Here is a 16,813-nt window from a genome sequence, read left to right on the forward strand (position 1 = left end):
TAAAATTCTTGAACACCACGAGAAAAATGTGGGGCTTACCCCGTGAAGGCTAAATCTGCTGCTAAAACTTCAATTGTAGGGTCGTCTTTGTATAATATTGAAAAGAAATAATAAGATGGAAATGGGTAAGTCTATCAACTTATTTGATAATATGCTATAATTACGTATTTTAGTCGATTATTACATTCACTGCACTTTAGTTGAGTTTGCGCTTTAGTCGCTAGTGTTTTGCACTAATTGTGTGTTTTATGCGTTGTAGGAGTGATTCCGAGCTATGTAGATGTTATGGAATGAATTCAAGTGATTTGGAGCTTTGAAGTCTGAGTAAAAGCCCAAGGAATTAAGCCGGGATCGTATTTGGGGATCAACGGATGATAGTTTAGAACAAACGAAGAATCGAGTAGGCATATTGCGCACTATCTAGTAAAATGAACATAACTTTTCGCTCGGAACTCCATTTGGGCTCCACAATATATGGTTGGAAAGCTAATCCAAAGCGATACAACTTTCATGTTTTGCGTTTTACTAAATTCCAAACAGAACAGGATGAAAAATTCGCGACAAGTGCTCCGCAGTCAGATCCGCGACCGCGGACAAAACATGGGCAAAATCCGCGGCCAAGTCCGCGGTTGAATCTGCGGTTGCGGACGTCCTGTCCAGGAAAAGTATCCTTTTTCGCATAGGAGAAGGTGTAATTGTTTGGGTCCAACCCTACTTGGTATATATGAATGAAAAATGGTATTTTGAGGACCCTTTAACATAATTTAGACCTAAGGAGGCTAAGGAGACCGGGAAGGAGAGATCGAGTTTGGACACACTTGAGACCTACGGAGGCAAGAACACACTAGGAGCAAGGCGGAGAATTCTTCTACGAGTTTTTCACTTTCTTCTTCCTATTTCCATTATTGGTTATGAATTATAGTATTGTAGTTTTGCATACTATTATGAATAGTTGATTTGTTATCTAGGGTTTTGATGGAACCTATTGGAGGATGAATTTCATGTTACGTCAATATAGATTTGTTGTAGTATTTTCTCTATTTCTTCAACTACGTTATTATTGTGGTTGGTTGAAGAGCTCTCAATCGATTGTGCATATTCAGTGTGTATTACTCGGGAGAGAGTGCATATTTAGGTAGTCGTTGAACAACATCACTCCTAACGTATATGAGGGAACAATACGGAAGGTTTAAAGGTGAGATTAGGGATAACGATACCTTGGGTGCGATCCAAGTCAGTCGTACTTAATGCCAGCTAGTGTAATTCGGGAGAATATGTCTAGTAAATTGTGGTAATTACTCGGGAGAGAGTTACGACGGTCAGAGCGCTCATGATCGGTAGGGAATACTAAGGCGAATTTATAGAAAACGTAGCAGGAATGATTCTGACAATAGCGGAAATCATAACTTTAGACCTCCTGAATCTTGTCTCTAACCCTTAGTATCTTTAGTTGTTATATATATATATATGTATATATATATATATATATATATATATATATATATATATTATATATATATATATATATATATATATATATATATATATATATATATATATATAATATATATATATATTATATATATATATATAAATTGTTCAAGCTTGTCTTCTTGGTGATATTGAACAGCTGTAGCTAAGCCTTAGTTCTCTGTGGGATTCGACTCCGGACTTGTAAATCGGATTATATTTACAGCGCGCGCTTAGTCCTTTTTATAAGGCATAGTTGGGCGTGATCAAGTGATAATTGAAAACTTGAAAGCATTTTCAGATTTATTTTCTGATAATACTCCTGTACCTTCTGTTGATCTCATTTCTAAATACAATACATAGAGGTCATGACTTTCTTTAAGAAATCAACCACGTAACGAATATACACATATTGTCATGTATAAGGAGGTAAAAGTGTAAATATAAAGATTGTTAACGGGTTAATGGTTTATCCGATAAGAAAATTGAATAATTCACCTCCAAACCATTAAGCAGCTAATTACAAAACCTCAATCCATTACCCTGATAATACGATACCAATAAGTCAATAAGCCATCGATTCGATTCAATTAATGGTTCGGTTTTGAACCGCCCTAGTCCAAACCGGCTCTAAGAGCCCTTTTAAAACTTCTATGACCAAAATACTCATTTTTTAAAAACTAACAGAACAAGTCCCATTTGAAGATTTTATTACCTAAATACACCTCCCTTCCTATGCCTAAGCTAACCCAAGGAGCTCCTCCTTTTTTCTTTCTGTTCCTTTGTTGTATTTTTCACTTTCTTTTATTTTTTCTCATTTTTTTTAAATAAAGTTTTGCCGTCTTTTTCAGTTTCTTTTTTTTCTTTTCCTTTTTTGTGGAGAAGTTAAATACACTATTTATTTTATATTTTTGTCCTTTTTTATCTTTCTAATAGCAATCCCTCATTATTTTTTACTTTATTTTTTTAGTTTTAATTTGTTTATAATTTTTATTGTATTTCTTTATTTTTCTTAATTTTATTCTTTCCTTTAAAATCTCTTTATCCAAAATCACTTTTTACTTTTTATATTTTTCCATTATATTATTTTTTACTTGATATTTTTCTAATAGAATTCTGCACTCTTTTAGTTTTTATTTGTCGTTATTTTTCTCTCTTATTTTTCTTTATAGGAACAAACCCCTTACTCTTTCTCACCTTGTTATTTTTCTTAATTTATTTTATTATATTTGTTATATTTTTTAATTTTTCTTAATTTTATTCTTTCCCGTAAAAAGATTTCATCCAAAATAACTATTGATATTTTCCCTCTATTATTATTATTATTATTATTATTATTATCCTATTTTTTTTTTGTTATTTCTTAGTAAATTTCTCTGCCAAAACTTTTATCACCTTCTTCTACTTTTTTGCTATATATATATAACTGAGTCGTAAAGTTTATATTGAGATACTTTTCACACAATCATTAATCGATTATGATTATGGAGTTTTACGTGTTACTCTTTTTTATGATTTTGATTTATTTTTTAAAATTTTGTAGATGATTTTTATAAAAAAAAATTAAGAATTACATTTTTAAGATTAAAAAATTAGCAGTTTTTTTAACTTTTTCATTCTTTCTAGTTAGTTCAAAAATCCTAAAATTTGGTATACTACACTAATTATGATATACTAATGTGTAGTAAACCAAGAACACTGAGAATATATTCACTAGTAATCATGATATACTAATGTGTATTATACCAAAATATGTGAACATTTAACATACTAGTAATATTATAGTATATCAATATGCAGTATACTAAGAATAACGGGTATACCGCTTAATATATTCAAATAAAGTATACCATAATTCCACGCTATTCATGGTATATCAATGTATGGTATACCAATATATAGTATACCAAGAATATTGAGAATTCATCATTCAACACTAATCATGGTTTACCTGTATGGTATACCAAGAATATTATGACATACAAATATGTAGTATATTCAACATATTAGGTATACCATGTAACATGCTCAAATAAAATATATCATAATTCGACACTAATCTTGAAATATTAATGCATTGATATTGAAAATAACATCTAACATAAATAAAGTATTCTATAATTCAATTTTTGGTATGCCAAATAGTATACCGCGATTCAACCGTGAATCATGATATACTACCAAGAATATTGTAAATATCATTTAACAAATCAATAATAACAGTGTATCATAATTCAACAGTAATCATGATATGCTACAAAGTATATGAAGAATATTATGAATATCATTTAGCATATCACTAATCACAATATACCATAATTTAACTATAATAATGGGATACTACCTAATATACTGATATACCATTAAATATAATACAGATACCATTAAATAAACTTGTAATCATGATTATTTTGTATATATTAACGTTATTCCACTTATAACGCAACAGGTACTTTTAAAGAAAGAGAAAATAACAAAACAACCTTCCTTTAGTTTAGTATTTTATCTAATTTTATACGCTTGATAAAAATATTTTATCTTAGTAGTAATATGTATTTGATTATTTTGTATTTTGTATATATGTATTTAGTATCTTATTTATTTTTTTATTTAAAGTTTTAGTTGCAAAGAACAAGAAAATCAAGTCAAAAGAAAAATAAAACTTAACAAGAACAAAAGAGCCAAAGGCCCACGTGCCCACAATCTTGTAAAAATTACGTGGGATAGTCACTTTTTAAAGTGGTATTTACTTTTTATCTAGCATTAAAAATGCTAAGCAAAAGTAGCCACTAGTCTATTAAAATTAATATGAAAAGACGGTGTTACCTTTCTTCTATTTCTTGACCCCGCCTTGGCCTAGCACATCTTCTTCACCTCAGTGTCAAAAGTCCTTGCTCTTTGTTCCTTTTCTTCTCCTCGAGATCGACCAGGTAAGCTCATCTCACTAGCTAACCCAGTAGGTCTTTTATGTGTTTATCTTAGAATCAACTAACTCAGCATCCCATGAGGTTCTTGTTTACAATGTGGTTTAGTGGCTCACAACGATCAACTTTAAATGGTTCCTTTACTGTTGTCTAGAAGAATAATATATGCTACAGCTGAGCTGCAGGAGGTTGTTGCAACATATTGATTCTTTTGGCACGGCAAAGAACTTTGTGCATTTGATTTGAAGAGAATAACTGCATTTATTTTGCCGTTGTCCTGAACTTAGAGTTCTAAGTTCAAAAAATAAGGATATGTAGTTCTGGACTTAGAGTTACAAGTTTAAAAGTTAAGGACATGTAGTTCTGGACTTAGAGTTACAAGCTCAAAAATTAAGGACAGGTAGTCCTTAACTTAGACTTACAAGCTCATAAATTAAGGAGAGTTAGTCCTGAACTTACAGTAACAAGCTCATAAGTTAAGGACACTTGGTCCTAAACTTAGAGTTGGAAGTTCAAAAATTAAGGACATGACACTCGGTCCTTAACTTAGAGTTACAAGCACAAAAATTCAGGACATGTAGTCCTGAACTTCGAATTCCAAGTTCAAAAGTTAAGTCTGAACTTCGAGTTCCAAGTTCAAAAGTTAAGGACATACTCCTGAACTTAGAGTTACAAGTTCAAAAGTTAAGGACAGGTAGTCCTAAACTTAGACTTACAAGCTCATAAGTTGAGGACAGCTAGTCCTGAACTTACGGTAACAAGCTAATAAGTTAAGGACACTTGGTCCTGAACTTTATGAGCAAAAGGGTATTTTCGTCCGGACTGATAAAAGTTTATTAAAGCAGCAGCTAAAGACTAAAATTATTTTAAATAATATCTTAAAAATAAATACATATCTTAATTACTGGCTAACTGTGCACTTCCCCCGCAATCTACTTTCTTCAAGTCCTAACTAAAATTTTCCGAACGATAAAAGATAGTAGTAATAAATTATGAATTGCGTAGGATGACGTATAGTTCCATGTGAGTATAATGAATATGGTGTTAGGGATAAAAATAAGTTTGTAAAGTCAATTTGACAAGTGCGTAGTACCACCACTTTTTGGGGTTTGTGCGGGGTGCTTTACGGTCTAAAGACATCTACGGGACATTACTTTTTTTTTTCCGGTGTGGCATTCATATCGGGTAATTTTTAAAAATAGCCAGATTTACAATTGGTCGATTAAAAATAGCCCAATTTTAAAAGTAATCGAAATTTAGTCACTTTTTATATAAAGATAAATCTGAGCGAAAACATTGTTTAAAACCCGGAAAATACTCCAGTATATTATGCTGGAGTTTCAGCATAAGTATACTTGAACTCCAGCATATTATACTGGAGTTCCAGAATAAGTATGCTAGAACTCCAGCATAATATGATGGAGTTCCAGCATAAGTACACTAGAACTCCAGCATAATATACTGGAGTTCCAGCAAGTATATTGGTCCGGTATAATATACTGGAGTTTGGAGCACCGATGCTCCAGTCTCCAGTATATTATACTGGAGCCAGCAAAGTATACCGGTCCAGCATAATATGCTGGAATTCATACACAAGTGCACCGAACTCCAGTATATTATGCTGGACCGGTCTCTATTGCAGCAAAATAGTGGCTATTTTTTATTGACTTGGTAAACGCTGGCTATTTTTGATTGACCAGTCCGAACACTGGCTATACCGTGCTATTTTTACATTCATATCCCTACCCCAAAAATTTCATGGATTGATTTTACGGCCCATATGGGTACTTTAAAATAGATTGCTGCAATTATATAACTTATGATTTTCGCTGATTTCAACTTACTAGTTTTATGTTCGTGCGATGCACGAATATCTTATGTCAAATATTATCAAACACTTTTCAGAAAGTAATATCATTCTAAAATGACATAATTATGCAATTAAAGTAGTAAATCGCTTGAAGTATGCAACATTACCTAACATTTTTTTGGTTATTTGATGATTTACTTTAATTTAGTTAAGCCTTAATGATTCACGTACATAGAAGTCATATTTCTTTAAATTAAGATACATTAATAACGAAGAATACAAAGATAAAAAGTTATTAGCTAATAATTCAATCTCTAGATTGAACTCCAATTCCGATTAATTAAACTTCAAACGTATGTCTCATCCACAAGTGTACATGCTCGTGCATGAAATAGTTTAGTATATCCAAATATCGGTTATCACTCATGTATCTGCATATACGTGTTCTGTTTTTCCTCTCAAAATAATCAATGTGATGTTCATTGTTTGCATCATATTCGAACAATTTTTTAACTTGTGAACTATTTTGTTATATCAATATTAGTGAGTTATTATTTTTTGTTCAATTTCGTAGCGACTAATGTTTTATATATTATGATCCATCCAAAAGAAAATTATATAAGAAATATAAATTTATCTTTTAAACATAAAAATCAGCTTACATAACGTATGATATGAAGTGCTACTTTTTTTTTTCCATCTTCCGAATTTGTAGACAATAAATTTGCGTCGAAAAAATAAAATCAAGACCGAAAAATATCGCAACAATCGTAGTATCTTATTTCGAATATTTGAGTGTTACAATCTCTATGAATCCTCTGATTTTTCTATCCAATAGTAAATAAATTCAAGGGCCTTTGAGCTTGATCTTGAATCTATGTTTGTTGCTACGAAGATGATCTTGTTCTTAAGCTTGAGCTTGATTGCTTGAACTTGAACTTGATTTGGTCTTCGTTCTTGAGCTTGAACTTGATTTGTTCTTCGTTCTTGATCTTGAATTTGATTGCTTGAAGCTTGAAGCTTGTAGAGAAGTTTGCGCGTTTGATTCACGAGCTCTCTCTTGCTTCTTGTTATAACTTCTGGTGTCTTTTCTGAGTTATGAAGACCCCTATTTATAGTTGTGGAAGGGAGGAGTCAGGATAAGAACAAACTCTTTCCGACCAATCAAATTGAAGTGTGACATGGCCGCATTTGAATGGCCAGAACATGTCACTTGCACACGTGGTGCGATTTCATTGGCCTTTCAGTGTGACTGGGCATGCCTTGTCATTTTGACACGTGGCATGATCCTATTGGCTCTTCTGCTTGACTTGTCGCGCCACATTATTTGACACGTGGCACCAAACTGGGCCTCTAGGAAGATTACATCTTGGGCTTGATGAAGCAGGCTCATCACTTTAGCCCAATTAAATGGACTAACCCAATGGATTAAGACTTATTTATTTAATCCATATATGTTGGACCTATATAATAAGTTCATTTATATATTAGCCCATAATATTTATTTGGACCAATATATCTTGAATTTAAAATATAGTCTAAATTATTTCATGGATTTAATTTAATAAAATTTATATGCCTACAAATGCCCCCTACTACAAGGCATGTTTGGGATTTAGACATAATAATCTCCAACACTAGGCTTGAAGTACTACCAAATTCTTAAATGCGTCGGATCAATTTATAACTTTTAGCAGATGCGTTCCCCTAATCATAGACCGTGTAACTTAGTCTAATTATTTTATTTTAGTTTATTTTGAAATTTCCATCTTCCTTTTACCAGGAAAGATGCTTTCCAACTAAAATAATGTGTAATAAGTAGACATATTGCATATTACACTATCTCCACGTGGTATCCTCTATTTAATTAACAATGTATTCTTTTCCAAAGTAATCATTATCCTTGTCTTTAGTTAGAATACATATTCTGACACTAATGAAATCTTTTAGCAAGCAATCTTATGCAAATTAGATTCCTTTTTGGAGTTGGACGCCGAGTCCATGTCAGAAACAATTTGTTGAGCCGCCTTGGCAGTCCAAGTTCTTTTCGAGAACTGATTTCCGTGATTACCACTTCGATACTAGTCATCTTAAGAGCCGCATCACTGCACCTATAAATAGGTCATGCCTTTCATTCAATTGGCATCAATTATTGTGTTTGCAGTCCACAACGAGTCTACCTTTCACGAATCGAAAGTATTGACGCGAAGATATTCTTCTTCTCTCGTTTTCTTCCTTATTTTACTTGTTTTTTTTTTGTTTCTTTTTAGGTCAAACAAGAAAGATATGTTCTTATTCAATACGATGATCCACGCATGAAGATTATGGGGTGTGAGGGGATGAGTACTCATCCTTGCCCGAACATCGGAGAGATTACTCTCATGGCCCGACTACCGGAGAGATTACTCTCAATGTGGCCCGACTATCGGAGAGATTACTCTCAAATTGCCCGACTATCGGAGAGATTACTCTCAATGTGGCCCGACTACCGGAGAGATTACTCTCAAAATGGCTCGACTACCGGAGAGATTACTCTCAATGTGGCCTGACTACAGGAGACATTACTCTCAATGTGGCTCTACTATCGGCGATGCCAACTTAAGGTGCAAAGGGACTCATATGTCCACCTTAAGATTGGAAAGTTATAGTTCCTTTTAAGGACAAACCCACGAAGAGGCCAACTTAAGGTGCAAAGGGACTTATATGTCCACCTTAAGATTGGAAAGTTATAAAGCTTCAACTCAAGACGACATCGACTTGAACACTTGGAAAACTTTGAAGATTTGGCGGACTTTGCAGACTTCTACTCGAAGATTCGGAGGGCTTAAACAATTCAACTTTAAGATCGGCAAATTTGAAGACTGAAACTTGAAGACCGAAGGACTTGAAGACTTCAACTTGGAGGGCTTAAATATTTCAACTTTAAGGCCGGCGAATTTGAAGACTGAATCTTGAAGACCGACGAACTTGAAGACTTCAACTTTGAGACTTGGAGGGCTTAAATATTTCAACTTGAAGATCGGCGAATTTGAAGACTTCAACTTGAATACCGACGGACTTGAAGGCTTCAACTTGGAGACTTTGAGGGCTTAAATATTTCAGCTTCTCTTTTGCTTTACATTGTCCGACTTTTATCTTAGTCGCATAATTTTCAGCTTTACGCGCTTGTAACAAAAGATTCATATCTTGTCGTGGGAGAGTCAAATAATGAACCGTTTGATTTCTCGAAAATTAGACTTCAATATCTAAAATATATCCAAAACTTAGAATCAAACACCTTCAGAATCGCCCTGGATAATATTATGAAACCAACTCTAGATTTCACCACGTTGAAAATTTCAGATTTGCACAGTCTCACCAAAAAAATCATATTTTGGTGTAGAAATATGGAAATTGCAAACCGTTTGGTTTCTTGAAAACTAGACTTCAAAATCTAGAATATATCCAAAATTCTCAATCAAAAAACTTCAGAATCGTCCCAAATAATATTTTGAAATCAACTTTATATTGCACCACGCTATCAATTCCAGATTTGCGCAGTCTCACCAAAAAATTCATATCTTGGTGTAGAAATATCGAAATTGCAAACCGTTTGATTTCAAAAAAACTAGACTTCAAAAAATAAAACATAGCCAAAATTATCAATCAAACAACTTCAGAATCGTCCCAGATAATATTTTGAAATCAACTTTATATTGCACCATGCTATCAATTCCAGATTTACGCAGTCTCACCAAAAAAATTCATATCTTGGTGTAAGAACGTCGAAATTATGAACCGTTTGATTTTTCGGAAACCAAACTTTGAAATTTAAATCATATCCAGAATGAAAAATTTAATATCTTAAGGATAGTTTCATATAATATTGCAAATTCAACGTAAAATTCTGACACGCTGACAATTTCAGATTGCGCGACTTCACCAAAACTTTTGCATCTTGGTATGGAAGCCTAGAGATCGGAAGATGCATTACTTTCCATCAATCAAAATTTAAGAGATATATTCTCACAAATATCTTGGGTTCAAGTCTCACAGAATTTGAAACGTTGTGCCAAGCAATCTTTTCCTTATATTTGTGTTTCCTTTTGGCGCCTCTCTTCTCTTCCCTTTTTTAAGGAAGAGGGAGGACTTGGAGACCAACAAACTTGAAGGTTTGGTGAACCAGAAAACATAGAGAATCCCTGGACTTCAATGCAAATACTTAACATCCTCCTAAAATTGGCCCATTGAAGATATAAATTTATCATGGAGGGTAGCCCCCTTTAAATCAAATGAGATCAAAGTTCAACAGGAGGATGGCGTTTCAGCTTGGTTTTACATTCCTCCATACTTCACTCGGAAAACAATTGGGGCAATATGTATATTTTGAACTTATGCGACTGAACTTTGAATGAAACTCTAAGCTGCCTACGTACCTCGGTGAAGAGGATCAAGTCATACTGTAGTTCCGAATGGGTAGATTTTTTTCTTTTTTTTATGTCCTAACTTTTGCCTAGGCCACCTCTTTTGAGATTTTCAACCTAGCGGACTCTTTTTTTTGGACCGTACACAGTTTATACTCTTGCAGGCCAGGAGTGTAACGACATGCAGTTTAGGCTCATGCGTCAAGGAGCGTGGGACTTCAAGGATAATACTTCTTCAAAAACTTGCCATTGATAGGGCCGATTCTCATGCCATCTGCATCAACCAGCTTGTAAGCCCCACTTGAGTAAGCTTCTTGTACGACATATGGCCCATCCAATTTTGAAGTGAACTTCCCTACAGGTTTATGGGAAGTAATTATGGGTCTTCGTACGGCAAGGACTTGATCTCCTACTTGAAAGGATCTCGGGCGAACTCTTTTATTGAAGGCGCGAGATAATCGAGCTTGATAACATTCAAGACTCTGTTGAGCTTCCAACCTCTTCTCATCAAGAGCCTCCAACTCCGCTAATAGAAGTCGAGCATTTTCTTCATCAGTGATCCCTTCTTGAATTGCCAGTAGTAATGAAGGTATTTGACGCTCAAGTGGCAAGACGACTTCGACTCCATAAACGAGTGAAACGAGTCTCCTGCGTCAGCGTGCGGTGAGTCATCCTATATGCCCATAGATCTTCTTCCATACGGTCATTCCAATCTCGTTTGGATTTGGAGACAACTTTCTTTAACAAGTTGCATAGAGTTTTGTTGAATGCCTCAGTTAGACCATTGGCGGCAACATTGTACATCGAAGAGTTACGTTGCTTGAAGCCAAAAAGATCACAAATCTTGTTCATTAGCCTATTATCGAATGGCTTTCCGTTATCCGTTATTATGTAACGAGGAATGCCAAAGCGATATATAATGTTTACTGGGATGAAACTTGCAACATTTTTCTTCTTTACTTCCTTAAGAGCAACAACTTCAGCCCATTTTGAGAAGTAGTCAGTTGCAGCCAAGAATTATAGGTGCCCACCAGAGGACTTTGGTAGTGGTCCAACAACATCCAATCCCCAAGCCTCAAATGGCCAGGATGCAATAGTCGGGTGAAACACTTCAGGAGGTTGATGAATAAAATTCGCATGGAATTTACAAGCCTTGCATCTTCGAGCATAGTCCAAGCAATCTTTTACCATCGTTGGCCAATAGTATCCCATCCTTTTTATATGGAAGTGGAGCTTTGGTCCAGACTGGTGTGAGCCACATACCATAGAATGCGCATCTTGCAAAGCTTGGAGTGCTTCATCTTCCCCTAAGCATCGCAAGAGTACTCCCTCGAATGATCTTCTGTGTAGGGTATCTTTGTAGTAAAGGAAGCGAGGTGCACGGCGACGGATTTTAGTTCTTCTCCGCGGATTTTCTGGGAGTATCCCATAGCACAAGTAGTCGATAATGGGTTGTCGCCATTCTTCTTTCTCATCTACAGAAACAACGACTGGATGCTTGAGTTCATTTTCTTCTCCTTCAGCCTCATTTGGCGGCGATACTACCCATTTTTGGCAGACAGTAACTTGCGCTTGATCAAGCAGGGCTAATGACGAAGCTAGGGCGGCTAGAGCATCAGCCTTCTTATTTTCTTTCCTTGGCACATGCTGAATAGTCACATCACCGAGCCACCCCATTAACTTTTTAGCATAATCATGATATGGGCGTCGTTCAGTCTTCTTAACCTCGTAATTACCTAAAAGCTGATTGACCACTAACTGGGAGTCACCAAAGACTTGCAATTGCAATTGCTTCATATCGACAACCATTTCGAGCCCAAGTATTAGTGCTTGATACTCAGCAATGTTGTTAGAGCAGAGTTGCGTCAACGTAAAAGAGTAGGGCAGAACTTCACCTTGAGAAGTGACAAATACTACACCAGCACCAGCTCCTCCGCGATGTGCAGCACCATCAAAGTACATCTTCCATGGAGGTTGAACTTCAACAACCATGGCGTCCTCATCAGGTAGTTCGTCAGTTAGCTCCCAATCATCAGGTATAGGGTGATCTGCCAAGAAGTCCGCTAATGCTTGTCCTTTTATAGCCTTTTGTAGGATGTACACGATTTCAAATTGTTGAAACTGGAGGTACCACCTTGCTAGTAGATCATTAAAGACAAGTTTTGACATCACAAACTTGATGGGATTCGCTCTAGAAACCAAACGAACGACATGAGCTTGAAAGTAGTGCTTCAACTTTTGTATTGAGAAGACTAGCGCCAAACATAAATTTTTAATTGGCGAATAATTCAGCTCAGTTGGTGTCATCTTCCTGCTCAAGTAGTAAAGGGAGTTTTCTTTCCCTTCACTATTTTCTTGGGCCAAGAACGCTCCAACAGACCTTTCTTGTGCTGAAATGTATAGTATCGACGGCTTTCCAAGTATAGGGGCTGCCAAAATCGGAGGCTTCATCAAGTAGGATTTAATGCTCTCAAAGGCATTGCTACATGCTTGGTCCCATTTGAAAGGGACACCTTTCTTCATAAGGCGACCAAATGGTTGGCACCTCCCAGCTAGGTTTGAGATGAATCTCCTAAGGTATGCTAGCTTTCCTTGCAGACTTTTCAATTCATGAATATTCCGATGCTCGAGCATTTTCAAGATTGCATCTATTTTGGCTTGATCAGTTTCAATGCCTCGATGTTGAACAATGAAACCAAGGAACTTCCCGGAAGTAACTTCAAAGGCGTATTTCAATGGATTCATCCTAAGTTGGTACCTCTGGAGCAACTCAAACACCATTCTCAAGTCTTTCAAGTGGTCGCCCTTCTCTCTTGATTTTACCACCAAGTTGTCAACATAACATTCGACATTCTTGTGGAGAAGATCGTCAAAAATATTTTTCATAGCTCTTTAGTAAGTAGCACCAGCGTTCTTCAAGCCAAAAGGCATTACCTTGTAGCAATAAATACCCTTGGGGGGTGCGAAACGCAGTAAGCTCTTCATCTTTTGGTGCCATGCGAATTTGGTTATAGCCCGACGAACCGTCCATGAAAGACATTGCCTCGTAACCAGTAGTAGCATCGATCATTAGCTCTGGAATAGGAAGTGGAAATTCATCTTTGGGACACGCATTATTGAGATCCCTGAAGTCAACACACACTCGAATCTGGCCATTCTTCTTCCTTACATGGACAATACTTGAAATCCATGTTGGGTATTTAACTTCCTGAATAAATCCAGCTTCAATGAGTTTGTTAACTTCAGTTTCAGTCAGGGGAACCAAGTCCGGCCTAAAGCGCCTTTGAGCTTATTTAACAAGGCGAGCACCATTTTTGACTGCAAGGTGATGGACTGCTACTTTCGGGTCCAAGCCAGGCATCTCTTTGTATCTCCAAGCGAAGACATCCCTGTACTCCTTGAGTAACTCAATATAAGTGCTCTCTTCATCAACTTCTAGTAAAGCACTTAGGTAGGTGGGTCTTGGTTCCTCATCGGTGCCAAGGTTAACTTCTTTTAAGGCATAAATTGTCATCTTCACTCCTTCTTCAAGTTCGGGTGAAGCGCCTTTCGCATCTTCATCTTCGTGAGGGTCCCCATCATTGAAGGATATTTGATAACATGGTGAAACATCCTCCAATTCTGCATTATCCTCCATTGAAGATGGAACACCATTCTCGCCTTGTACAGTAACATGATACGAAGAACCCACACTTTCTTCATCTTCGTCACGCTTCTTAGTGTAGACCACAATATATGGCTTTACCATTAGTACTTCTTTACATGAAACCACAAGTTTTGTTTGTCTCCTCATTCTAGAAGGAACCAAACTTTGGAAATCCTTAGAGAATATCTGGATTTTGGGCGAGGCGGGTGTTCTTATACTTTGAAAATTTCTCTGGAACTTGTTCCCCTTCTTTAATGGACCCAATCTTTCAAACACGGAGATCCTCACAGGTGATTTTCCAAGTCGATCAAAGACAGAAGGCTTGTTAGAAGCGGCAAATTCGTCTTCTACAGTGATATAATTGCTATTCGCCCTTCTTATGGAGATGCGCACTGGTGACAATTGATTCTATCCCAAACCTTCACATGGTTGTCTCGTTGCAGCTTCTGATGGTAGCTTCCCTAACTTTGACGGCTCATTAGGATTGTATCCAGCTTTTGCAAATAGCTTGTAAGCGTTAGGATCAAAACCTTCATCTGTTCGCTTTGTAGGGAGTGCCACATTCTGCAAATGATTTTGGGTTACAAACCCTGCAAGCGGTTTCGAGAATAACTTTACTGCCTCAATTCATTTTACCGGAAGAGTTAACTCCTTTAGCGTCTTGGTTTGGAGATTAGATGATTCACCTTCATCTTTCTTCCTTTTAGGGACATATTGGAGCGCAAGACTCACTTTCTTTCCATAAGACACAATACCCCCTCTATAAGATTTATTCGCGTTGGGTTGTACCTCTTTGGTAACATCTTTGACTCTACCAGTAGTCACTTCGGCTCTTTTAGTTGTGGACTCGTCATTCTTGCTTTTCATGCCATCATCAACTTTTATCTCCTTCACAATACGGTTCTTCAATTAAAACTTTGCATCGGCGAAGTGTGACTCTGCCTCGGTGAATGGCTCATCATCAGCAACTATCTTCTTCTCGACTTCACCCTCGTAGTATTTCAAACATTAATGGTAGGTAGATGGAACCACTTTGTTCTAATGTATCCAAGGCCTTCCAAGAAAGACGTTGTATGAAGTCTTTGCATCGATCACATGTAGACATGTACTTGATTGCATATCTTCATGGTGATTTCTAGCCTAATCGCGCCTATGGCTCTTTGCCCCCCTTGCCCTTGGTTGAATCCTTGGATCATCACACGACTTTCTAAGAGTTCGTTCATGGGAATACCAAGTTCTTTCACAGTGCGAATTGGCAAAATGTTCACTGAGGATCCTCCATCAACCAAAATTCGATTTACCCTTTCATCACGCATATAGCCAACCAGGTACAATGGGCAGTTATGAAGAGTGTCACTTAGCAGAAGATCGTCATTTGTGAATGTGACTTTTTCCTCACAAGCATTAACTTATTGAGGAGTGGACTCAGTGAGCTTTTCCGAAGATGGTTCCAACGGTAGGTCACCACTCTTTTCTTCCCCTTTGTCAGCATTGCAACAAGAGGCCTCAACACGATCACGTGAAATCTTCGTGTGGAACCAAGATGGAAAGAAATCCTCCAAAGTCACTGTATGTCGTGGCTTTTGAGGGTGGTGCATCTCCACTTTTGCTTTCTTCAAACGCCTAACTGGATTCTTTTTCATTGGTCTTTTTACCATCATCTTCCTTGTTGGTTGTTCTACTGATTCTTTTCGTGGGCTCCTACTGTTACACCTCCTTTTTCACTACCCCCGAAAGGGTATAAGGGAGTTTTTCCAATTAAAGTGACAATCGAAATGGGATTATTTATTTAAGATTAGAGTCGCCACTTGGGATAATTTATGGTGTCCCAAGTCACCGATTTTAAATCCCGAATCGAGGAGGATTGACTCTGTTTACAGTCCGCGAACACAGAAATCTGGGTAAGGAATTCTGTTAACCCGGGAGAAGGTGTTAGGCATTCCCGAGTTCCGTGGTTTTAGCATGGTCGCTTAACTATTATTATTGGCCTATTTATTTAATTTTAATACATCTTTGAAACCTATGTGCATTTTATTCTTTATAAACTGCTTTTAATAATTAGTGCTACATATTGCAAATCATGTCACGGGAACCGTACCCACGATCTACAACCGTACCCAAGAGTTTTGGGTTTGGGGAGACATAGGGACTGTAGGGTGCAAATTTGGGCGAATTTGGGTAAGTTAGGGTTCGGGGGTCCAACCTTCGATCTCAGATTTGAAGAGTTCGATAGAGATTTGGTGAAAAGGCTGGGGTGTTTGGAAAGAGGAGGGAACGGGGGGTGGTGTGATGTTAATTTGGGGTGGCTTGGAGCCCACCGCCGGCCGGTGGAGGCTTAGGAATTTCAGGGCGGCGGGTCTTCTAGGTTTTGGGTCTGAGAGAGATGGAGAGAAACTGAACAGGGTCCTAGGTTGTTTGGATGGCATTCAGACACTTTTAAGCGAAAAGGGGGAAGGCTTTCACAGCCGTTGGATGAAACAAAACGAAGGGCCAGGATTAATTTTAAACTCTTGAACTCAAAACGACGTAGTATTCCTCCCATACTACGTCGTTTCAGGGG

This window comes from Nicotiana attenuata, unplaced genomic scaffold (assembly GCF_001879085.1).
Source record: "Nicotiana attenuata strain UT unplaced genomic scaffold, NIATTr2, whole genome shotgun sequence".
Lineage (NCBI taxonomy): Eukaryota > Viridiplantae > Streptophyta > Magnoliopsida > Solanales > Solanaceae > Nicotiana > Nicotiana attenuata.